Source organism: Macaca nemestrina, chromosome 4 (genome assembly GCF_043159975.1).
Source record: "Macaca nemestrina isolate mMacNem1 chromosome 4, mMacNem.hap1, whole genome shotgun sequence".
In the NCBI taxonomy this organism is placed as follows: Eukaryota; Metazoa; Chordata; class Mammalia; order Primates; family Cercopithecidae; genus Macaca; species Macaca nemestrina.
Window position 1 is genome coordinate 172663757 of NC_092128.1, and position 14982 is coordinate 172678738.

Here is a 14982-nt window from a genome sequence, read left to right on the forward strand (position 1 = left end):
GCTAGTAGTGGAATAGGGTTAGTTTGTTTGCCTCACTCAATTTTGGATGAAAACAAATGGGATCTGATTTTCTGTGAGATTAATATATTCCTTTAACTACATCCTAGTTCTGTGTGACTGCACGTCTCAGAAGATCAAAATGGCAACAATTTAACCAGCAATATCTGTGGTTAATTTTCATGATGAGCAAGACAAATGTGAAAATATGCAATGGAAAATGGTATTATGTTTAATGATTTAGATTTAGAAGTATTTCCATTTAGGTAGCGTGTGGCATTGAACTTAATTTATATAAAAATATGAGTGAAATTTATGTTTTACTTCTACAGCCGATTATGTTTGACTGAGGGAGAAGCTTTTGCAGTGCTGTTCCTTGGGGACTTGCTACTACTAAATGAATATCTGCCATATAGTTTGAGATTTTTCTATGCTTCAATTTACCATGTATGGTTTGTGTACACAATTTTCAAAATCTAAATACCAACATAGGAGAGCTTTATCCAGAGGTGTGCTAGTAAATATTTAAGAACTAGCTCTCAAAACTATACATATGTTTACATACAAATTTATTACAAATTTTACTGATATTAGAATGTATACCAAAAACTTATATATAATAATAAAATACACAATGCTATTTATCATAAATTCTATATAGCCAGTTGAGTCTTGCTGTATTCTAGCTATATGAACATTTTTTCCCGATGTTTGCTAAATTTGTATATCTGTACCCAGCTTATAGTTGAAATTTGAACAGAGTTTTATAAAGCTGCATCCTAATCCACTAATTTTTTTCCAAAACATCGTTGTAATTGCATCTGTGAGTTACTTTAAAACTATCTCCCAGTCTTATGCAAATTATATTCATTAAACTAAAACCTCTTTTAGCTTCAGCACTTGACATGGTGCATTTTTAAGTTAAATCTGAATTATTTTTGTTTTTTTAATTTAAGTTTTGAAGAAGATGATTGTTTTGCTCGACAATCACATCAACCTCTGTTAGTATTTATAGATGTAGATTTACAAGGGGTAAATATTTCCATGATTGCCATGGGAATATTTATGTACACAAACCATACATGGTAAATCGAAGCATAGAAAAATCTCAAAATGTACGGCAGATATTCATTTAGTAGTTACAATTTACTAACATAATGTCACTCAGTGCAGTTAAAAGAGATGCACAGTAGCACATCATTGTACATGGCATTTTTAGTATATGGATATAGTAGATGTAAAACTGCAGGGCATAGGTAATAGTAAAATACGGTAATATAATTAGTTTTCCTATTATATTTACTATGTATTTTTAATATTTACTACTTTTATTTTAATAAAAGATACTTAATTGTAAGTTTATGTAATTCAATTTTTTAATGATGGCAGTGTTTAACAATAGGCTTGCAACGTTCCTGAAAATTTAACAGTTGGCTCTTGTGAGCCAATACAAACTGGCTCTAGAACATCATTGGCCTAGTCTGAGGAGGCTTATTTAATCTGAAGAGGCTTATAAATAAAAATGCCCCACTTCCAAGCACCTCCATCACTACCACTCCATCCAGGCTATTGGCCTTCCTTTCTAGAATTACAGCATAGCCTTCACTCTGTCCTTCTGGCTTCCACTCTGGCCAATTGGTCCACTTCCCACACTATAGTCAGAGTGATCCTTTTAATGGATATACTGGATCATAGCCCTCTCCTCTCCTCTCCTCTCCTTTCCTTTCTTTTCTTTTCTTGACAGGATCTTACTCTCTTGCCCAGGCTGGAGTGGAGCAGCACTATCACAGCTCACTGAAGCCTCGACTCCAGTGATCCTCCCACCTCAGCCTCCTGGGTAGTTGGGACTATAGCCACATGACACCATGCCTGACTAATTTTTTTGTTTTTGCAGAGATAGGATTTCACCATGTTACCCTAACTAGTCTTGAACTCTTGGGCTCAAGAGATCCGCCCACCTGGGCCTCCCAAATTTCTGGGATCACAGGCGTGAGCCACTGAGCCCAGCCTCCTTTTATCAAAGTTCTTTATTCTTTATTGGCTTCCCTTCTTACTCAAAATTGAACTCAACGTTCTTGTCACCATTGCCTCTTGGACATAGCTCCAATGACATTTGCTTGTCCTGTTTTCTACCAATTGCCCAACATTTTGCTCTCATTTCATTTGCATTCTGTTTTCTACAAATTCCCCAACACTTTGCTCTCATCTCTTTTGCTTTCTTGTGGTTCTTCCCACACAGCAGAGAACTTGCCTCAGTGCACGTTGTACTTCGCTTTCTTGGCCTGATATGCAGGGACCTCCAACCTGCACACTCCTAAAATCGCCTGGTCTCCAAACTAATGTTACCTTCTCAAAGAGATGTCCCTGCCTCTCTGAGTCAGAGCACACTCCAAAACTCTAGACTGCCTGTTTTCTTTCCCCATACTCTACATCTCATTGGTCTTCATAGCATGGTTCAGAACCTACTATGTCACATATTCTTTTTTTTTTATAATTTTCCATCTCCCCAACAAGAACATAGATTTCATGAAATAAAGGACTTTGCTTTATTCATCGTGGATCTCCAGAGCCTAAAAAGCTATCTGACATAGAATGCTAACTGATAAATAAATATTCATTGAATGCATGCATGGATCCTTATTAGAAATGACTCTGAAATGTGTTCCTTTTGGGTGAATTCCATCCCTGTTTCTCTCAGCGTAAGGGTGGTTCAATGGCAAGAAGGGGTCAACTCTTACTAATAAAGGGAGGCTGTGTCCATTTAGAGGGGTACCTGTTTCTAATTCTCACAAAGGTACAGTATGAGCTGGTGACAGTCCTAATTTCATCCTATTGATGGATATAATTTTATGTCTTTAATGCATATAAAAATTATCTCAATTATGAGATAATTTCTTCCTCATTGCACCCCAAATCTTCTAGTGGCTTAAAACAACTTATATATGCTATTCGCCTCTCTTGGGGACAGGTGGATATGACTAAGTAACCATATTATACTTGTATGCAGGGTGAATCTGTGGATAACCAAAAGTTGAAAACATCAGCCAGGCATGGTGGCTCACGACTGTAATCCCAGCACTTTGGGAGGTCAAGACAGGTGGATCACCTAAGGTCAGGAGTTCGAGACCAGTCTGACCAATATGGCGAAACCCTGTCTCTATTAAAATTACAAAAATTAGCCAGACATGGTAGCATGCACCTGTAGTCCCAGCTACTTGGGAGGCTGAGGCAGGAGAATTGCTTGAACCTGGGGGGCAGAGGTTGCAGTAAGCCTAGGTTGCACCACTGCGCTCCAACCTGGGTGACAGAGCAAGACTCCATCTCAAAAAGAAAAAAAAAAAAGTTGAAAACATCTTTGAAGAGATTGGTGCATTGCCAATACTAAAGAAAAGGGAATAAGTAAAAGAAATTAAGGAAAGTCACAACATATAAAGAATATTAAGTGAAATATAAAAAGAAATCAAGGCAAATGTTTTTCCCTAGCAAGACCCCAAAACAAAATTAAGTCTAAAGACATAGAAAGCAATTAAAATTCATTGTAGTGATTGGGCTCATAGAATATTTGTAAACAGCCTATTTCCTTTAAGCCTGAGTTTCATTACCTGTGAAGCAGGCATTGTTGTATTGATCTCCTCAGAGTTATAAAAATCAGATACTGTCTGAAAACTGGTATTTTATTATTATTATTATTATTATTATTATTATTTTTGAGATGGAGTTTCTCTTTGTTGCCTAGACTGGAGTGCAGTGGTGCAATCACAGCACATAGCAGCCTCAGCAACCTGGACTCAAGTGATTCTCCAACTTCAGCCTCCTAAGTAGCTGGGACCACAGGTGCCTGTTACCACCTGGCTAACTTTTTTTATATTTGTAGAGACAAAGTGCCACTATGGTGGCCAGGCTAGTTTGGAACTCCTGATTTCAAGTGATCCTTCCTCCTCGGCCTCCCAAAGTGCTGGGATTGCAGGCATGAGACACCGTACCTGGCCCTGAAAACTAGTATTATTAACCTTAAGGATATGTTTTATAAATTCATTTAAATATTTATTAAGTGGGCATTTTTATGAAAGGGAAAGTTTACTTAAGACTTTAACAATGCTTGTTTTGGTCTTGACATTTTCTTTTTCTTTCTTTCTTTCTTTTTTTTTTGAAATGGAGTCTTGCTCAGTCACCCAGGCTGGAATGCAATGGCGTGATCTCGGCTCACTGCGACCTCTGTCTCCTGGGTTCAAGCAATTCTCCTGCCTCAGTCTCCCAAGTAGCTGGGATTACAGCCATGTAGCACCACGCCCGGCTAATTTTTGTATTTTTTAGTAGAGACGGGGTTTCACCATGTTGGTCAGGCTGGTCTCGAACTCCTGACCTCAGGTAATCTACCCACCTCGGCCTCCCAGAGTGCTGGGAATACAGGCATGAACCACCACGCTCAGCCCAACATTTTCATTATTAGCAATTATTTCTTAAAGATCACTTAAGAAAATGTGAGGTTTTTTTTTCAGAGAACAAGTATGTTCATACTTCTAGATGTATTCCCCATTTATATTCTACCCACAATATAAAAGTCACCTATGCTTAACAATTTCCAATGACAGCTTGATGTTTCCAAGAAGTCCCCTTTTAAGTGTGGCCTGTGAGACCTTGCCCAGGTGGCTTATCTGATGGTCTTAGCGAGACTCTGGCCTGGGCAGTAATTCTGCCTCTAACATTTCTGCTTGAAGCACAAAGAAACTGTAGGCTCATTTCCCAGAGGATGGGGGAAGTTGTAGCTCTAACTGTTTAAAATCGGATTTTATTGGGTAATGTTTCAAAGCGCTCACTTTGCATTTCTGCTAACAAAGCTGAACATTCAGCCAAAATATTGGAAAGGAAATACTCAGGCAGAATGAAACGACAGAGGAGGCTTGAAAAGTGGGGAGCCGAGCCAAGAATGACAAAATAAAAGGGGCACATTCCAGAAGGAGACGCGAAAGAGAAAACTGTTTTTAGCACATCAGTTTGAGCCTTCTTTTCCCACATCCATATCCAAACCTTGGGAATAACTAATGTTTTAGTTGGGTTTTTAGCTTTTCTTCTCATATACTCACTTCAAATCTCATGCTAACACATTAGAGAAGGCTTTGCTGGCTCATCTGGGGCAACCCAAGCCTTTAATTCAAGTTGGCTTTTACCATTTCATGGCAGGTGCCAAGGATGGAGGTCACATGAAGGTTTTCTACCCTCCACTCTGGAAACATGAAACAAAAATGACTTTAGCATCGATGCAGTGAACAAATATTCCTGTCAGATGTGATCATCATCTGAAACACAATTCTGGGAAGTATTTTACGTTCCCTAACATGACTTTGAGGGTGAGCACATGTATTTGTTTATCTCCCACGAAGGCAACTTTATTTATACTCTATTGATTTTTGTGTGTGTGAACTATTCTGCTCCTTGAAAAACTCCATTTATTTGATTGTAGGAAGCAAATCTCCCCCCACACTACCTGAGTGGATTATTTAGAAACAGCTGAAAGCAATCGTAGAGACAACTCAAGAAGCTAGTCTACAAAGGCAAGTCAGGAGGCTGCAAAAAACTGAATGGAAGTGCGTTGCACTGGACAGACACAGAGTTTGGATGAACTGACTTCAGTGAGGCTCCTCACATGCGAAATTTTGCTGGTGGTGACTCACTTGTGTTCCTAATTATCCCACCTCATCTATTTGTGTCGGGTGTGTGTGTGTATATATGTGCTCATGAACCCTCATATGTGTATATTCATGCATTTCTCTTATAAAGCCATCTTTAACAATTACAACCATCTTCCCACCTTTGAGAAGATTCCAAACTACATTCAGAAGAAGGAAACAGTTTTTGAGGTGTTACCTCCATCATACCAAGAGGATGGATTTCAAATCTTCTTGCAGTCACTTGCAGACAGTTTACTTCTTTTGCAAGTCTCTTGCATTGCTACATATCCCACAGAAATGAAACTCGCAAGGATAAAAAGCAAAAATGATCCTTTGTGCTTAAGACACTGAAGAAAATAAGTTGTATGGAAACAATAAATGATTAATTTGAAAACAAACCAACGACTTTTTCTTTTCTCTTAGATATGGCAACATCTCCGAGTGGTTTCTGTGGAGGAACTATATTTCAGAGAATACGAATTCACAGATTGTACATGGTGATTATTTTTAATGCATCTTTCTATCTTGAATTATCATAAAGCCATAGAATGTAAAAGGAACTTGATTATCTAGTAAAATTCTTATGCTTTATTTTGCTCCTTTTAGAAACAAAACCACTTGTCATTTACTAAAATATCTTCAGATAAGGAAACTAGATATTGCTCTTGGAAACAATAATGCAGATTTTTGTAATATCTTCAAGTCAGTACACATTTATTGCGAAATTAAACTGTGCTGGGGACACAAAAATCATATTAGATATTTTCTCATTTATGTATGCATTCATTTAAAATATTTATTGACTGCCTACAACATGCCAGAATGGTTTTGAGGCAATAGGGACAAGAGTGAAAAAGGTAGACCAAGTTGCTGCCTTTGTGAAAATTATAGTACATTGGAGAAAAAGGACATTAAAATTATAATATAATGACGGGCAGTGAAAAGTGCTGTGATTACAAATAAAGCAGAATGAAGAGGTTAAGAGTGATGGACACGGACTCCTGTTTCAGATAGGATGGTCCAGGTAGGGCTCTCTGGCAAGGTGACATTTAAATAGAGATCTGAATGTGATGAGAATGAGAAGACATTCTAGGGAAAGGAAACGGAATAAGGAAAGGTGGGAGACGAAGGATAGTTCCGATAACCAGTGGTTCTGTGTGGATAGAGCTTGAAGTCATGCAAAATTACAGAAGTAGAAACAAAAAAGGGATGTGGGAGAATATTTGTAGGGATTGTAAACTGCACTGAAGAGTTTAGATTTTTCCTAAAATCCAAAAGGCAATGTGGAATTGAAGAAGTTTAAGGAGAGATAAGACCAAGCTAGAGCATTTAGCCAGTTACTCTGGCAGTAGTATGAAAATTAGGAAGAGTAAAGGAACATCCTGCATTCATTTTATACAATACAAAGCAGAGGTCTTCAGACATTTTTGCTCTTTTCTCCCCAAAAAAGTAATTTTGAACAATATTTAAACCAATTTGATAGTGATTTTAAATACCTGTCAAATATATAATTTCCAACATCCTCAACATATTGGCATTTAAAGGTAATTTTTTTACTCAATTAAAAATATGCAATAGAATATAAATGCCAATGGGATTTCAATTCCACCAACTTCCACTTAAAAATATACACTAAGTTGTTTTTCACTCTTTTTATGTTATCACCTTTCTCTTTGAACTTCTTCCATCATAATTTTACCCTAAAATATTTTTATGATTTGGAGATGTTTTATAGATAACTGTCATATGTTTTGCAACACACACACACGCACACACACACACATACACAAACACACTGTTTATAACACGCATTCATTTTAGTTTTCTGTGACCAAAATGTTTTCAATTAAAAAAATTTCTTCCGGATTAAGTGACTATTACATTGTTTATTAGTACACAATTCATCAAGCAACATAAATCAATGATAGTATAACAGTAGTAATAGCATCAATCCCCCACATAGTCCTTATCACATGGCAGCCACTGCTCCTGGTGCTCCCCTTATTTTCCTTTTCTTTTTCTTTTTTCTTTTTTTTTTTTTTTGAGACAGAGTCTCCCTCTGTCACCAGGCTGGAGTAGTGCAGTGGCACGATCTCGGCTGACTGCAACCTCTGCCTCCAGAGTTCAAACGATTCTTCTGCCTCAGCTTCGCGAGTAGCTGGGAATACAGGTGTGCACCACCACACCCAGCTAATTTTTGTATTTTTAGTAGAGACGGGGTTTCGCCATGTTGGCCGGGATGAACTCAATCTCCTGATCTCATGATCTGCCTGTCTCGGCCTCCCAAAGTGCTGGGATTACAGGCGTGAGCCACCGCGCCCGGCCTATTTTCTTAATCAACTGAAATCCTCACAACGAGCCCATGAGGCAGCTCAGAAACCTTGTTCAGAGAAATAAGGAGGTGGGAATGGAGAGACTTCTGCCAGAACAATGTCTTTGAACTCCTTCAGTGCCACATGCCAAAATCAAACAGCAAAATGCCATCAAAGAGTATCTTTAACAATCTATTAGCCAATTCAATTAGTTACTCCTTTAATGTTTTGATAGTGAAATATTTGAAAGTGCTCAATCTGCTAAAAGATTTGTTACATGGGAACCATGGTTACCAATCACAGAGGGGTCATTATACCTATGACGAGGCAGTGCAGACGACTGGGGAGTTGAGAGGTTGGCCTCTTCTTTGCTGAGGGAGGGAAGGGCAATTCACCAAGTAGATGACTGAAGTGTTCTACTTTCTCAAGAAGATCGATTTCAGGAAAGATGACTATGGAAGCTGAAGATGTAGGAACCAACTCCCTTAAACACCTTACTGCTCTTGTTTCTCTCGGAAAGCCTTTCTGTACTACCAGGGCCATATGTACTCGATCCTCAGATACCTGGTTAATCCCAGCCCTTCCCATTGCCCTTTTGCCAGGGCCTTCTTGGAATGCATACTCAATGTTCCTCTAAATTATCCTTTCCGGTGCTTTTCTTGTCCTTAAGACACTTTGCAACCTTTTAAAACTTTACTCTTCACAATTTAGGCAACTGAGTTCCTAAGATATTAAATGGCTCTCTCAGGCCATGACTTGAAACTGGAGACCAGATTTTTATTATATTGATCAGCTCTTCTAATGATGTTCAGTCCTGGACTGGTTAATTTATGTTTTTTATTAGAGCATCAGTGCATATTTTTGTCACTGCAAAACAGCAATAGTGACATTTTAAAAGGGAATAAACTGTGAGAAAAGTGGGAGATGGTGGGGGGCATTTCTGAAATCATTGTGAATGTAGCTGCTATTTAGTACCTTATCAGCTAAGAAACGTATTTTTAAAAATTGTAATAAGGAAAACAGATTTTCCTATTTCTACCTTTGGAATTCTAGAACCATTTTAAAATTATATTGATAAAAAATAACTTATTTAAATTTCAACAGCCTACATTCCTACTAGAAGACACATATTTCTTGAAGGATACAAAAGCCATCTTGCTGTATTAATTTACATATAGAAGGTTTCAGAGCTTGCTGGTTGAATGATCTGTTGGAATACGACCATTTTTATTAAACTATCATATTTTAACTTATCCAACAGTTATGTTTATAGTGTAAAATCTCATTGGGGATTTTTACATGTTTCCACAGGTGGAGTGGTAGAAAATTGATTGCTGTTGTTTCATTTGACAAATTCTTGGATTTTCATATATTTTCTTGCATTTACCCATCACTAGGAAATGGACTGCTATTACTTGCCAGGCCTTTGCTGTGAGAAGGAAACAGAGTCCTTTTGAAAGCTGTGGGTGATGTTTGTGAATATTTAATGATGGAGAAGTTACAATGGCCTCATTTACAGTGATACATCAAAATTAATTTCATGGTATTTTGTTAAGGAAATACTCTTAACCATATGCCTTCAAATAAAAATAAATTAGTTAGCAAAACTCTGACAAGAAATTTATCTAATTCTGCAAAGTCTTTGGATGCAAGATTTCCTTAAACAAAAATAGAATCATTCATGCAAACATGATTGAGTTCAATTTATTTCTATTGTTCAAAAGGAATCAGAAAAAAAAGCATTTCTGTCTTCTGATGCTTCCAACTCAAACGGAAAGTCTTTAATTGAGTCTCATGTTTTTATTAGAAATATATTAAATGCAAAATTAAGTAGAAAGAGAGAGAACCACACAAACATAGAAGGATGCTAAGTACTTGGATTGGAGACACTGAGCAGATCCTTCAAGTACAACATCCATTTCCTGGGCCCAGAACAACATTGTATATTACTGAGTCACCCAACCCATCTCTAAAGGCAATCTCAGAGAAAAGAGCCTAGCTCTGTCTGAACTCACGGAACATTAATCCCTGCTGAATAATAAACCTCACTGCGTGGTTCAGTAAACATATGGACTAAAAGCGGTTTCATGGATGAATTTCTTGTACATGTTTTACTTTTTGCCATGTGATGTTTTAAAATCATGTATACAGTCAAATTTATCAGTTTTTGAAATTGTACCTGGATTTTCTTAAACTTAGATTCTAAAGAAATTTACTCACGCTTTCCTCTAGTATGGTTTCATATTTTGCACATTTGGAGTGTATTTTATGTACATAGTGAATCTGAGGTTACATTTTTCCAAATAGCTATCCAGTTTCATCCACTCCATTTATTAAAAAGAACATTTTTCTCATTGCTTTGAGACGGCACTTTAATTGCTTTTAAATTTCCACAAACAAGCTTGAGTCGGTTTCTGCATATTCTATGCTGTTTCTCTGATATGTCTGTCTAGGAATGCTCTAGTACCACTGTTTTAATTATAGAGCCTTTATTGGATGGTTTCATGCTGGACAGGGCTAGTCCCCTCCCCACCTCTTTTTTTTGTTTTTTTTTTCAAGGTGTTCTTAGATATTTCTGCATGTTTCTATAGGAGGTTTCAATCCTAGGGGTAAAGTGTCAGAATCTCTGTACCAAACTCCCAAATAAATATATGTAAATGTATACATACAGAGCAAGATGAAGCAAATGTAGCAGAATGGTATCAAGTGATGACTCACTGAAGGGCATATGGGTGTTTATAGAATTCTTGCAACTTTTCTCTTGCTTTAAAAAATTTCAAAATAAAATGTTGGGAGAAAATCAAAGAAACAAGTTGGAGAAAAGTTAAAGTGGTTACCATTTGTGCTTTGGAAGAGGGCGGACAGACATGGGAGTGGGAAAGTGGTTCTTCAGCATGTACTTTAAAATAATATTTAGTCTGGGCATTACAGGCCATGCCTGTAATCCCAGCACTTTGGGAGGCCTAGGCGGATGAATTACCTGAGGTTAGGAGTTTGAGTATAGCCTGGCCAACATAGTGAAACCCTGTCTCTACTAAAAATACAAAATTAGCTGGGCGTGGTGGCGTGCACCTGTAGTCCCAGCTACTCAGGAGGCTGAGGAAGGAGAATCGCTTGAACCCGGGAGGCAAAGGTTGCAGTGAGCCCAGAGGGAGCCACTGCACTCCAGCGTGGGTGATAGAGTGAGACTCTGTCTCAGAAAGAAAATATATATATATAAAAGTAATAATATTTTGTTTTATTTTGAGCAATCTAAATGTATCAGTGATTCAAAGGAAAACATAAATCAAGTGAAAATTAATATAATTACCTCAAAATATGGAAGTTGTGAAATGAATTTTAGGCTAATGTCAAATTTGGCCAGTGTTAGAAATGGGAAATTTAAACGGTGTCATAAAATGCTTGAGGAATAACACACCCTGGGGCCTTTCACCAGACAGAGCGTGGTAGATGGGAGAAGATCAGGAAAAATAACTAATGGGTACTAGGCTTAACACCTGGGTGATGAAACAATCTGTACAACAAACCCCCATGACACAAGTTTACCTGTGTAACAAACCTGTACTTGTACCCCTGAACTTAAAATACAAGTTAAAAAAATAGAAATTCATGTACATAAGTTATAAAAATAAAATTCTTGAGGATGGATGAGTCAAGGGAGTTCTTCTGGGGGTCTGCCTTTCCCTGGTCCGGGGAGCCACTGGTTGAGAGGAGCTGGGAGCCGGGTGGCATCTCACTCCCAGAGGAGGCATCCCTGGAAACCTAGAGAACTTTTTCATCTAGAGATGACAATTCTGACTCCTTTCCCCACTTTCATCCTCTTCTTTCTCACTCTCTAGAGATTTCTGTATTTATTAAAGGCCAATCAACTTCCACTGGGTGGAGTCCTGTGTAATATGTGTCCTTGCGGTGGAGTTGACGCATGCAGATGCACATTTGCACACTTCTGACATCACTTCTTCTCTCTGTGTTCCACTTTTCAAAGCAGACATTCTGAGGAGGAGAGGGGGCAAGAAATCCTTCCTAGTTGTCAAGCTATCTGGCACTACTACTTTCCCTTAGCTAGACTTTCTCTGTTTTTTTTTTTCTCCCTGGAATCCTGTTGTCTTGCTTCTTATTCTTCATCTGATTACAGCTCTCCTTCTTTCAGGTCTCAGGATAGACTTCACTTGTTCTGAAAATTTTGTCTATATGTTTCAAGACTTTGTTATCTGTTCTTTCCAGGTATTCCCATAGTCCTTGGGATAAGGGCAGCATAGGACATTTTGTGATGTGTTGTAATAACCTAATGATGACCAACATTTACTGAGCACTCACTATATGCTCAGGGCTTAAAGTACTATTTGACTTCCACATCAGTCCCATGAGGAGGAGACATTTTGACCTCTATTTTACAGAAGAGGAAAGGCGGCTTAGAGAAACGTAGTCACTTGTGGTGATGGGCAGTCTTTAGGGTGGCCTCCAGTGATCCCCACCTTCTGGCATTCACAGTCTTGTATAATCCCCTTCCCTTAAAAGTGGGGCTAGTAACTTTCTCCTCAATAGAATACAAAGTGGTTAAAGGTCACTTCTGTGATTTGATTATAGAGGACTGTGACATGTATCTTGGTGGCAGATTCTCTCTAATGCTTTCTGAGCTTGTACCCTTTGATAAAACAAGATAGTATGTTGGAAAGGCTCATATGGCAAGGGACTGAGGGTGCCCTCTGGCTAACTGCAACCGAGGTCCTCAGTCCAACGACGCTCAAGAGTTGAATACTGTCAATAACTGCATGAGTAAACTCAGAAGTAGATGTCTCTGCTGTTGAAACTGCAGATGAGACACTACTCTTGTGTATGATTGCAGCTTTGTGAGAGACCTCGAGAAAGAGGGCTCAGTTAAGTTATGCCCAGATTCCTGACTCAGAAACTGTGAGATAATAAATTTGTGTTGTATTAAGCTGCTGCATTTTGGGGTAAAGGCAGGTAACTTTGGGTAACTGATAGGTAACTTAGCAATAGATTGTTAGCAATAAACAACTAATACACTTGACTTAGATCCCACAGGTAGAAAGCGTACAGGGTTAAAATCCGGGACCTCTGATTCCCTCAATGAATACTTACGTCATGCTTCCTGGCTACTTACCAATTATTATTTTTTCATTTCAAACTTGTTCTGACTTTAATTCCTGGCATTTAGCCTGAATCTGGTATTTTTTGCATCCTTGATAGTTATGGAACGACTGTGGGTCATGGACAGCGGATCCATGAAACACAAAATATTGTATGGTAAATTGGCCAATCAAAGCAACATTTTTTTAACTTTGTATTTCTTAAAATTGAGAAAAGAGAGGCCGGGCGCGGTGGCTCACGCCTGTAAGTAATCCCAGCACTTTGGGAGGCACTTTGGGATCACGAGGTCAGGAGATCGAGACCATCGTGGCTCACACAGTGAAACCCCGTCTCTACTAAAAATATAAAAAAAATTAGCCAGGCGTGGTGGCGGCGCCTGTAGTCCCAGCTACTCAGGAGGCTGAGGCAGGAGAATGGCGTGAACCCAGGAGGCGGAGCTTCCAGTGAGCCGAGATCTCTCCACTGCACTCCAGCCTGGGCGACACAGTGAGACTCCGTCTCAAAAAAAATAACAATAATAATAATAAAACAAAATAAAAAAATAAAATTGAGAAAAGGGAAGAGCTACACATAGCACAATGCTTGGAACTATTTTGCACTTCTGCATGCTGACTGCCATGTTAGGTTGCATGGTTAATTTTAACATCTCTCTACATTAGAACGGGGATTGGGTACCATACATGGGCCCTGATTTGAAATGAATTGCTTTATCAAACATTTGTTAAACACCCTGAAATTTCTGCATATGTGCCAAGCCTTTGAAACACAAAGCTGGATAAAGCAGTGTAAGGGCAAGAACAAATACAAATAGTGACATCATTGCATGATGTGATAAGCAATTTAATTACAATTTGAACGAATTACTGTGGGAATAAAGGATAAACCAATAGCACAGTGGGTAACCTTCCTTCGGTTGTCTCCCTGTTTCTTTCTCTCTCATTTTCTCTGTCTACACACATGTGCACATTGACACATATATTGATATAGTTCTGGCTAATTCAGAAAATCATGAATATTTACTCAAGAGAATTAAGATTTTACTCAATGATTTTAATTGTAAAGTGACTATGAGAAAAAGTTCAGATGAAATGACTTGGCCAATCTGAAGTAGGTTGTTATCAATTTTAATGAATCATTGAGCAACAGGTTTAGAGACGACATTAAAAGAGACGACACGCAAATAAAAACCAGAGAACTGCCAATTGAAGGGAACAAGCAGAAAAGCAATTTAAAGGGTTGTTATTCTGATGTTCAAAGTAACTTTTGGTGATTTTTACACACAGAGAAAAAGATAATGTTTTTTTCCCTACTTCAAGGCACTGCCATACAAAATAATCAAAAAGAAAAAGTGTGACTTTCAGGTAGCCATTTTCTACACCTCGATCAGATTAAAGGTCTGATTTTCATCGGTTTACTTACAGTGAATTTGCACTGCTACTTGGTATTGTTAGGCTATGTGGGATACCATAAGGTGTCTCCCAAAAACTTAGGAATAATGAAAATAAAATTGTTCCCTCAGAGCTAAACTTTGAGCCAAACAAATAATAAATAAAAGTGGAGAATCACAGTTACCTTAAATAGACAAAAGAACTCCCAGACTGCAAGACTTGATTGTAACCTGCCTGAATGTATTAGAGTACTAAGGAAGAATGTAGTCTCAACTGATGTCTGCACAGCCTTGGGAGGATAAGGGAAAAGAAAGTCTCAGAGCAATATGGGCATGCCATTTAAGCATGGTCCTAGCTAGGGAGTAAGAGCAGCCTTTTGAGTAGGATGTGTCTGGCTCTTACACATCAGATTAATCTCCCAAATCCTTGTTGTGTGCTCTTTACATGGTCAGGAAGGAAATCTCCACTTGTGATCTGGCTTCCTGTATGGGTTAAGGTAAGCAA

At 38.3% G+C, this 14982-nt stretch overlaps 1 protein-coding gene across 6 annotated transcripts in view; it reads right to left on the bottom strand.

Annotated features, from left to right (window-relative positions):
• Positions 1-14982, bottom strand: part of LOC105472767 (glutamate ionotropic receptor kainate type subunit 1) — a 404586-nt gene that overhangs the window by 194345 nt on the left and 195259 nt on the right. The window lies entirely within an intron of this gene.